Here is a 12,016-nt window from a genome sequence, read left to right as displayed (position 1 = left end):
CAGCAGTGGATTGATCATATGGTGATGCCAATATCTCACTTCTCACATTGTACCCTTTACCCAAATTAACATTTTACAAGCTAGTAATTTTCCGGATTATAAGACGCACACCCACCCCCTCCCCTCCCCCCCGTAAATGCGTGACCACATTTGTATCCTCGAGCTGTTTTTGACACCGGGGACCACAAAACAAATGTGGTGTGCGTCTTACTTTCAGGAGCGTCTTATAATCCGGATACAAACATACACTGCACACACATTTATATTTCTTTGTAATCTCTATGCTACTGCCCATTTTCTTGTGTACCTGCCGTGTTACTATGGAACGCGGTGACGTGTTTCAAAGGCTTACAATTATAAAGTGTGCAATAACAAAGGCGCCAGGTCACAGGGAAAGGGTTCCCACGTTGCACCAGATGTCAGACAAGATGCAAGGAAGCGTAGGAGTTTGTTTAGAGTCGGGTCAATCATGTCGATGCATCGATATATATTTTTTTATTGACCACTGTTGATTAATGGTGTCCCCACGTATGTCTCGCGAAGGCGGGAAAGTCCCCACCTCTACAAGCCACGCCCCAGGCGTGACGCGCCCTTAATTTAGTTTCATAACGATGACGTCACCAGGTCCCACCCATCACCTCCCGTCCAGCGGCACAAGGTGACAACAGACATTGACAATTAACCCAATACTTTCGTGGCGTCTGATTGATTTAAGTCGAGCGATGGAAGCTCTCATCGGAAGAGTAATTGATCACTCGCATCAACCGTCTTGATATCCCCCTTTTCTGTTTGAGTTCCGATCTCTTATGGCCAACTCGTGCCACCGCGCGGGATAACCGGGGGAAAGCTTCGGGAATCTTTCCCCAGGCGCTGTAACCTACGTTCCGTTTACGCGGCGGTGGAGCGGTGGCAGTGCTGCGGGTGACAGACTGTGCAACTACGAACCCGGCAAAACCACCGAGTTCGATTCCCGGCAGTGACTAACATCGGCGGCGACTGACGTCTGAACCGCTGCTAGGCGTCTCCCAGCTCACCAACTCGTACGCACTAAGCAACGTGGTGAAGTATGGTTGCGATGCTATTTTTATTGAACCAGGTAAGGTTCACTGAGCTGTATACTCTCCTGGTATACAGGAGGTCGTGGGTTCGATCCCGACCCTGATGCCTGCTGCTGTATATTTGGAGTTTGCGTGTCTCTCTCTCTCTCTCCCCGTAGTTGTGTGGATTTTTCTCCGGGTCCTCCGTTTTTTCCCCTCCACATTTAGAGTTTAAAATATTTGGCTGCAATACATTTCCACGCGAGAAGCCACTTCGTTGAGCCACCATTTGCGATGGCCAGGTCGCTCCTGACAAAAACAGCTTCGTGGCTCAGTGGACCTTACCTAGTAAAATAAAATAAAAAAAGTTTATTAGTTTTTTTACAATCATAGTTTGTTTTAGTTTTCGTGTATACACACTGTCAACACGAGTCTTCTTCTAACCGTTTGCGGGGTAAAAATAAACGTGGAGGGCTTTTCACTCGAAGACCACAGAGGAATGAGGAAATGTCGCTCAAACTACTGAACTTTCTCATTCCTAACAAAATTAAGATTCCATTGCGGCGGCAGTGAACCCGCAGCGATTGAAGTTCACACGAGAAAATGACTCGAAATGTTGAAGCGAACTAGACAGGATACGAGTTAAATAAATAACGCTCAATTTCCATAGACATCATAATAAAAAAAATTGCGTAAATATTGCCCCCATCACGTATCAAACGTCTCAAAATGCAGATTTGTTGAAGCCTTAGGGGATCCGCCTGATGGCACCTGTCCCTGTGCTGTATCACCGTCATCAGTTGTTGTCCATCCACTGCTGGATGACGGCCCCAACATTATCATCGTAATCGAGAATTGTCCACCCCATTGTGCGATCGTTAGCGCAAGTCGGAGGTCGCCGGGTTTGTTTCCCGATTTCCCGGCGCGGCAATCGACACGGTGTGGTGGACAAGTTCCTCACATCCCCGTCGCCTCTATCCATCCCAGCAGTATTAAAATGGGTACGCCACGAGTGAATGTGGTGCGGTAAAGTGTGGGTACCACTGCCTGTCCAAAGACATCTGGCCAGCGTGCAGGAGTAGACCAAACGTCCCATTATTATAGAGGCCCTTCTGCCAGCCTTAACATGAAAATGTAACTATAAAAACTATAAACGGTTTTGTTTCATCCTACCAGGTAAGGCCCACTGAGCTACATTGGTCTTTTTTCAGAAGCGACCTGGCTATCACAAATGATAGCTCAAAGTATCACGGGTAAATTTAAAGCAGCCAAATGCTCTAAACGCATGTCTCGAAATGTGGAGGGGAAAATCAGAGGATCTGGAGAAAAATCCACGCGACCCACGGGGAGAGAGAGACACGCAAACTCCGTAATATTCAACAGGCGTCAGGGTCGGGATCGAACCCACGTCCTCCTTCATAATAGGCAAAAGTGTTAACATCTCGCCATCGTGACGCCCATAGGCACTGCCAGGGCTGGACCTTCATCTTGCTTTACTTCACCACGCTGGTCAGTGTGGGTTGGTTCGAGGTGGTGGGGAGACCCCCCCCCGCCCCCCTCTCCCCAGTCTCGGTTCAGATGTCCCTCGTCCACTGACAATGTTAGCCGTGGCCGCGATTCTAACTCGAGATGGGTCAGGTTCACTGCTTCAGCGCGTATCGAATAACGTTCACAACGATTCAATTAAACCGCTCCGTGGGCTCGAACACGTGGCCAAACAGTGTAAAGGGGCCCAGGGCTGTTGGGGCCAAAGCCCCTGCAGCCCGAACACACACACACAATAATAATCATCATCTCGTCTGGTTTCAACCTACCGTTTGCATTCCTTCTAGGCATAAATACCTCGCGAAGTACCGAGGGTTAACATCGACGCAGAAGCGCAACAGCGTCTGTCATTTGGCCGACGCACAAGACGGGGGGGAGGGGGAAGCCTTGCGCCCCCGTCGCTAGCAATTTCCAAAAGCTCTTTACTTCACTAATTAGCTTAATTGGAGCTGGCACGGGCGCGTGAAACACGTGGGTTAAAGGGGCGGCCCTTGCGTCGGACTACCGAGTCCACGGTTGGGTTTGGCGAGCGGTGGCGGAATATCGCGCGCCGTGAAGTCATCTCGTGACCATCGGGGGAGACCCTGGCTCCACAAAAATCCGACCAAAATTGATCAAAAGGGTTGCCCCCCCCCCTCCCAAATATTGGGAGATAAATCCAGAGTTAAAAGGGAAAAGGGACTTCCCGTTGCGAATTTGCAAACGAATGTTGCACCAATAACCGACCGTCTACTTCCATATCACTGATGAATTTATTCCGACAACGTGAAACGTATTTTGTTGTTGTCGTCGTCGGAGTTGGAAAGCGTTCCCCTCTTTTTTCGGATTATGAGACGCACTTTATTTTTTTGTAAGCAAGAGTTAGGGGTACGTCTTATAATCCAAGTAGGTGTGCGTAACCATGATTTGTATCAACACTCGGGCACGCGATTTGTTGGGTGCGTCTAATTTTCCGGGAATGACGCAAAAAAAATGACCCGATGCGTGATGCGTGATGTTTCCAAACACGTGATGTTTCCAAACCCTTTAATTTTTACCCCTTCTCCCGTCTTCAGAGCTGGCGTGGGAAACGCGCTCCAAGACCCCGGCTTATGCCAGCTGCGAAAACAAGACTCCAGTCTCAGGGACCAAAAAGCTGGAGCTTTTTTTTTTAGTGGCAGAAATAGCAGCACCAAGCAGCCAGTAGCAAGCCGGTAGCGTCGGTGGTGGAAGTAGCAGCAGCGACTAAAGAGCATTGCTCACGCACTCTCGGACCTCCTCGAGCGCAAGTTCCGCCACTGGAAGCCACTTGACCGAAAATCCACTCGTTAAAAATCCACTCGTTAAACCCTGATGGGGCGACGGCGGGGAGGGAGCGGGCGAGCTGTGGGGGCGGTGGAGCGGTGGGGCGGTGGGGGTGGCGGGGCGGGTGGGGCGGTGGGGGCGGGTGGGGCGGTGGAGCGGTGGAGCGGTGAGGCGGTGGAGGTAGTGGGGGTAGTGGGGCGGGTGGGGCGGGTGGGACGGTGGATCGGTGGGGGCGGTGGGGCGGGTGGGGCGGTGGGGGTAGTGGGGCGGTGGGGGTGGTGAGGTTGGTGAGATTCTTCTTTCCATTTTTTCGGTGGCACAACAGCAGTCACGATGCTGCTGCTGCTGCGAGAAACGTGGAATAAATCAACAGCAGTGCGTGCAAGAGATTCAATGCTGGCCGGAGATGCTCCGGGCGAGGCGATGCTCCGGGGCGGTGGGGGGGTCGGGGATGAGTTCCGGAAAAATACTGCATGAGATTTGTAAGCCTCGATAGCGTCGATATTCCTCGTGTTTTAGTTGTTTAATGTTGATTTGTTACTTGGTCGATAACGTGCAGTGTGCGTTTTGGGTTGTTTGCGATGACCAAAACTTGAATCTTATTGGAATTTAAGGTTAACTTAATTCATGAGCACGATTCCACGATCATTATTCTTCACAGACGTGTCGATCCACTGAATGTCTCCCATACCTTATCAGTCGTGGGGGTTGTTCTAAGTTCTAACTATACTTCGCCACGCTAGCCGGTGAAGTTTGAAGTTTATTAACACTATGGTTCAATGTTACATTCAGAATATATTTAATCGTATGAGTTTTGCCCAGTCGATTCGACCGGTAGCTTAGGGGTGGGCTGTATTGCATTTACCAAGACCGTTTTAATATCAATGAGCTGCAGGGCTGACAGTTGATGACTGGATGTGCGTGGTTTGGGGGTCAAAGTCAAGTTTATGCATTTGAATGTATGTCAACATGCTTGATATATACATTATTTAAATGTGCAATAACAAAAATGTGAAATTTCTGCATCGCTGTATCGGCACATTGTGGTGTATTTTATATGCTTATTTAAACCCAGGGTCCTTCCGTGAAATATATACTTCTGCCCTGAATGCACTCGCTGAATTAGTCTCCCCACGCTTCGCAGGTCACGGGGTTTGTTGGATCCATACTTCACCACGCCCATCAGTCAGTGTGTTAGTGAAGGCCGAGGAGTGTAAACGTACTGCATCGACGTATAGAGCAGCAGCACTGGGTGTTGCTGTACTGCCCTCTGCTGCCCACAACGTTATTTGACCAGAGGCGACGTGGATGTTGAATTTCGCAGGCGTCAGTTGCAGGGAGTGCGTAAAGGGTCCGGATGGCAGAACTTTAAATAGATGACGGACGTCAAAATCAATCGCATGGACAACCCTGACAATAACGCAAACCTGTCAACCCCTTACCAGTGCCTTACCTTATTACAGACCAATTCAGGTACGTATTGGTCACCCCGTGCCCCTTATAAATCTCAACGTTCATTCTACAAAGTCCCATCACAAGGGAGAAACACAAACACATAGGCAATTTTGTTTGTCCAGTATTGAAACGGCTGCACGCCGTATGGACCTGAAAACTCAATTTCCCTGTACAAGAATACGGGGTAAACCGTATGGGTTGACAGCTGTGATAACGTGATGTGTGCGTGTCCTGGCCTTACTCAATGCGAATTCAACCCCGATGAAGCTTTGGGGAGCTGAATGGAGTTCACTCACAAACACCGTCTCGTGACAGACCCAAAGCAGAAGATCCGCCGGGGGTTTTATCTTCCACCAAGCTCATGGTCCACACTCAATCACATTCACCGTACAAACCATGGTAGGAGATGCAAATGAGAAAATGAAAAACTGTCCAGCAGAAGTGGGCGACTGTGGTCATCCAGAACAGAGACCCTACAACGTATAACGACGCAATTCCCCGATCCACAGACCGCGAAGGAGACATCACAGCGATGATACACTCCACTGCTCCTGACGCTGTGGTGGTTATCTGGGGCTTGACCACCTGAATGTGAAATTGTAAGTTGTTGCTCTGCATCTACAACATCAGCAGCCGTACGAAAGTCAGAGAACTGCCCCCCCCCCCCGCCCAGGCTTGCATCACATCGTGTCAATGAGAAAGACGTCGCTTCTTCTTCACACTTGGGTGCAAGCCCAGATTCCCAGCCGCCAATGTTGACTCTCCACTCTGGGTTGTATAATTATACAACTAATTATAATTAGTGACGTCAAGCTGCTGGCGCCCACTGCTGCTGATTACAATTCGGGTTAGGGTCACGTGGCAGCCGCTTACGTCCGTTTTAAGCTCAATTGTATCGCTTGATAAAGGTAAAAACTGAATGGGTTCACCGCGAGTCAGTCACGAGGGAATTGTTCGACCATACTTCACCACGCTGGGTGATGCGGGTTTGTTAAGGCGTTGCTACCCAGGGCCAGTTCGGATGTTACCAGCCACTGACGTAAACCGTGGTCGGGATTCGCCGGGTCCAGAGCGCGTTGCGATAACCACTGCGCCGAAACCTTAACGATGTACATCTTTAAAGTACCGTGACTGTGTTGGCAGGGAGGTCCAGATGTCGTGACCTTCCAATTAATTGACCCTTGACATGTTTTCCTCTTGCATATTAATTTCTTTTTTAACAAATCCTGACTTTAAAAAATATAGTTTCATATAATTCAATGGGGTCACAAGACATCTGGACCGCCCTGTCCAACTGTAAACCATGTACACATACAGTCTGTCAATCCACTGCGAGATGAGGGCCTCCCCAACACCGTGCGGATTATAGTGGTTATTTGAACATACTTCACCACGCTGGTCAGTGGGGATTATTGAAGGTGGTGGACCATACAGTAAGGGAAACAAGTATTTGATTCCCTGCTGATTTTGTACGTTTGCCCACTGACAAAGAAATGATCAGTCTATAATTTTAATGGTAGGTTTATTTGAACAGTGAGAGACAAAATAACAACAAAAAAATCCAGAAAAACGCATGTCAAAAATGTGATAAGAGAAATAAGTATTTGACCCCTCTGCAAAACATGACTTAGTACTTGGTGGTAAAACCCTTGTTGGCAATCACAGAGGTCAGACGTTTCTTGTAGTTGGCCACCAGGTTTGCACACATCTCAGGAGGGATTTGTCCCACTCCTCTTTGCAGATCTTCTCCAAGTCATTAAGGTTTCGAGGCTGACGTTTGGCAACTCGAACCTTCAGCTCCCTCCACAGATTTTCTATGGGATTAAGGTCTGGAGACTGGCTAGGCCACTCCAGGACCTTAATGTGCTTATTCTTGAGCCACTCCTTTGTTTCCTTGGCCATGTGTTTTGGGTCATTGCCATGCTGGAATATCCATCCACGACCCATTTTCAATGCCCTGGCTGAGGGAAGGAGGTTCTCACCCAAGATTTGACGGTACATGGCCCCGTCCATCGTCCCTTTGATGCGGTGACGTTGTCCTGTCCCCTTAACAGAAAAACACCCCCAAAGCATGTTTCCACCTCCATGTTTTACAGTGGGGATGGTGTTCTTGGAGTCATAGGCAGCATTCCTCCTCCTCCAAACACGGCGAGTTGAGTTAATGCCAAAGAGCTCCATTTTGCTCTCACCTGACCACAACACTTTCACCCAGTTCTCTGAATCATTCAAATGTTCATTGGCAAACTTCAGACGGGCATGTATATGTGCTTTCTTGAGCAGGGGGACCTTTCGGGCGCTGCAGGATTTCAGTCCTTCACGGTGTATTGTGTTACCAATTGTTTTCCTTTAAGAGTATGCTCCTAATCTCAGCTCGCTACCTGTATAAAAGACACCTGGGAGCCAGAAATCTTTCTGATTGAGAGGGGGTCAAATACTTATTTCCCTAATTAAAATGCAAATCAATTTATAACATTTTTGACATGCGTTTTTCTGGATTTTTTTTGTTATTATGTCTCTCACTGTTCAAATAAACCTACCATTAAAATCATAGACTGATCATTTCTTTGTCAGTGGGCAAACGTACAAAATCAGCAGGGGATCAAATACTTTTTCCCTCACTGTATATATGCGGCGAGTTCGAAGGAGACTGCACAATGCATTTTTTCTAAAGTCTCCTCTGCTGCCCACAACATAGCGAGACCCCCCCCCCCCCTTTGACAATGGGCCGTAGAGGATGGCGAAGTTATTTAATTATAACACACACATCATAAAACATGCTTCAGATGATGAAATGAACGTATTGTATCTGGAAAATATAACACAAGTGGTAATGTTTTTTTATACAATGCTGAAATACACACACAAGCCCTTAAGTATATCTAGAGACCCGTTTACGTTATTTTATTGTTTATTACATTTTTGCAAAAAAACATTTAAACAAAAGGTAATTCCCTCCAGTACATATATTTATATGCTGCAAGATAAACATAATACACACCACGGAAAATCGCTCAAACCAAAACACCAAATAAATATGAGAGAAGTGGCTACAAAAAAGGCATTTAAAATGTTCAGGTTTTTTTTACACGTTCAGTTTTGTTGACTCTTTGTTGGGGTCCAGTGCTGTTAAGACAAAAAAACATCATGTAAGAGAGGTGGTGTGCAGGGCGATCTTCAGAATACTGTACTGTTCCTTTAAAACGTTAAAAATTAAGAACTGCCCAATAAAAGTGTTGGTTTTGTCTGACCCGAACCAACAAAGACATTTGAGCTTGAAAATCCAAGGAATAATTCATTAATTTAAAACATGAATTGTGTTTTTTTCCCAAACCATATTCTTAGGAACGTTTAACATCAATATGCATTTTTTATGTACCGTTTATTAGGGAAACCGGAAAATTATATACTGCGTAACATGACTTATTCACCAATTGACGGGGAGAGGGGGGGGGGGGAAACAAAAATTCGTTAAAAGGAAAACCAGTGATCATGAAACGTGCTCACATACGAGGGTTTAACATCAGTGGCTTACGAACAGGGGCCCTGTTGACCGTGACTCTGGGTCAGCCTCTCACAGGTGAACAAGCCCTCCTCCAGGTGACCGGCTGATTCGCGGGGTTAGAGTAATATAGCAACACTTGACGTGCGGGAAACTTAATTGGTAGCTCCGGATACACGGAATGCCGTTTAGGTTGTTGAGAATAGATTTTGTTTTAAACCGATGATCCGGTACTTACCCACCCACTCGTCTCCAACCAGTTCACTTTGGACTCACAGTAGTCTCAACAAGTGGGCACATTTCCATGGACAAACCTTGCAGATGATGATAATTTGCATTTGACCACATTCTCCAGATTATAAGACGCACTTCCCCCCCCTCCACCCCTTGTATTTTAAAGTAATATTTGTGGGTGCTTCTGGTTGGTGTGCGTGTGAATGTACGTGTGTGTGTGCTAGTATATGTATTGGAGTGCGTTAGTGACGAGTGTTTGGGTGACCAGAATTGCTTAACTGTATTGACACCGGGCACTCGTATGAGGGCGCGTCTTGCTCTCTGCAGCGTCTTATAATCCGGAGAATACGGTAACCTGGTGAACGCTGCAACGTGAATCGCTGTCACCACGTCTCCAAATGCAACCCTTCCCCGGTGGCCAAGCGAGGATTATCGCTCCCTGCCACCATCTCACCATTTGGCGTTTTGTTGACAGCCTTCAACTCTTGGGATTCGCCGTGCACATTGCTGAGCGAGTCTTGGGGAAATGAAGGCTGTGTGCTTCCACCGCCAATGGTCGAACGACGCGCACAGATTATACAATCAGGGGAGAGGCAAAAGTTCAGCCCTCTGCGAGAGAGCACGTGGTGCCGCTACATCGTTACGCGAACAGATTTTTTTCCCCTCCTCCTCTCGTAAACGTGACAGCTCGCATCGCGCGAGTATAACAGTGTTCGGCTAAGACGGCGGGGCTCACAAGGTCAGGCGTTGTTGGTTTTCCCGCTGTTAGACGCAACGCAACGCGCGTGGAGTTTAATTGTTGTTGCACAGACGGCGTTATGATACAAAAGGTGGGCTTACGTTTCGAAACTTTTAGAAGCAACCCACCACCCCAAATTCCCCCCACCCATCCACCCCAAACAGCGTCACAATCGACAATTTCCGATTCAGTTTTAACTGGGACAACGGCAGATATTCGGCTAAAGAAATGCCTGTTGTAGATTTAAACACAAGATTCAGCTTAGCATCGGGCCAAAACAAATTGTAGAACTGTATACCGTTGATGCGTCGTAAATTGTCACTTCAACTAAAATTATCACAAAGACTTGGTACTGTACTCAAATTGCTGTCGGCATTTTTTGTCGACAGCAATTTGGTACTGTAACTGTATTCAAATTGCTGTCGGCATTTTTAACCAAAGCTGCAGTCATTTGTTGCTGACAAGTACAGGGATTTAGCCTTAAACTTCTCCATTCAAATGTACCCAAGTTGATAAAAAAACAAATTGTTAACATCAAATTCGGTGCGCTTCTGAAGTGTAAGCTGAAAAGGATCAACAAACAAACCCCCATGTTTCTCCACACGTGGTCTTGTCGAGTATAGCACTGAAGTGGCTCATAGGGCAGACCGGAATCTCCATTTCCCGTGCAAAGTCAAACCCAACCACCGCCTTGATTTGCACACAAGTTGAGAGCCGAGTTACGGGTCGTCAAAAGAAAATCCACGTGGGTTCTCTCTCTTGCCAGAAGCATTCGGCTAATCGCAACGCCACGCACTATTAGCTGGGGTCTCCCCCCACCCCTTGCCAGCGGTTCTTGCTGCTACGGAGCCTTCGTGTAACCTAACCAAACCGACCTACAATTTCCACCCCCATCCCCCAAATCGGCTCACCAACGGCAACAATTCCTCAACTGGCATTTGGACAAATGGGACATGCAGGTAGGCGAGTTCAGTCATTACAACGCGCGTGTTGAAGCGCCCCCGCTTGACGTTCCGATCTGGGGTTGGCGTGGTTTCGGAATTCAAGAAATTATAAATTATACGCCAACGCTTTTTGTTGTCTCTTCTGTTGTGAATCACGTACAGTACTTAACCCGACGTTATATAAACACGACTCCGCGGGAACACGGAATACCAACACGATTGCCCCTTGGGGGCTGTCCGTAAATGACGTCACGCGATTTTGGACGATTTTCTACCCCCCCCCCCCTCGTCACACGGCGTAATTTCACAAAGCTCTGCCCCCCCCCCCCCCCCAAAATTTTTTTAAAAACATGCTTCAAATCGCTTTAAACTATTGTCATTGTAGTGCGTGTTTAATGTGGCGCTGCACTCTGATGTTGTAGGAGAAAACATTTAATAAAGTCGATTTAATTAAGTAGAACGTGTTGTCTATATTTATTTAAAGTTGCGCATTATGTGACGTCACATTTTTCAACCCCCCCCCCCCTTCGTCACAAATGTCTGACCCCCTCCCCCCTAGGTGCGTGACGTCATTTATGGACGGCCTCTTGGTGTTGAGAGTCCCGGAACGGTAAACATGTTTATTTATTTACTTTAGCCAAAGTACCTTTTCACTGTTTTCCCAGCTCAACTTCTGCTTTCGTTTTAACCAAAGCATTCGTACTCTGACGGTGCCCCCACCCCTCGCCTCGCTCCCTCCGGCTTATTCGGAAGAGCCGTGATTACGTCCCATTAAGGGGCCATCCATTTAGCAGGTACACAAAGATCTGTCAAAACTTGCCCCCTCCCCCCCCTCCCTGTACGTACGCCTGACGCACCCCCCGAATCCTATAGAACGGCCGATATTTAATCCACGCAGAAACAATCAAGGATAAATAATATTAACGTGTTTAAGCAAATAGTCCACCGCCGGACTAACTCATTTGAAGGTCAATGTAGACAAATTATTATCGAGGCTTCACCACCCCCCCCCCCTTTCCTATGCGTACGTACATTGTCAGGAGACCCCCCCCCCCATACGCAAGCGAACGCATTTGGGTTAACCCCCCCTCCCTCCTCCATGCGTACGTACTAAATGGATGGCCCCCTAAGGCGATGCACGATAGGCGACCCAGCAAAAGGGTGGGGGAGCGGTGAGTTTGGGTGCCCTCCAGGCTCGCATAGCGACGACTGCCCGATTGCCATCTGCGGTTGGGACCGCGTCGTGAAACCCACGTGCACGCCCCGGGCCAACAATTAG

This window comes from Petromyzon marinus, chromosome 49 (genome assembly GCF_048934315.1).
Source record: "Petromyzon marinus isolate PM22_M1 ecotype Great Lakes invasive population chromosome 49, UKy_Petmar_22M1.pri1.0, whole genome shotgun sequence".
Classification (NCBI taxonomy): Eukaryota; Metazoa; Chordata; class Hyperoartia; order Petromyzontiformes; family Petromyzontidae; genus Petromyzon; species Petromyzon marinus.
The sequence above is the reverse complement of the archived record's forward strand: the minus strand, read 5'-3'. Positions refer to the sequence as shown.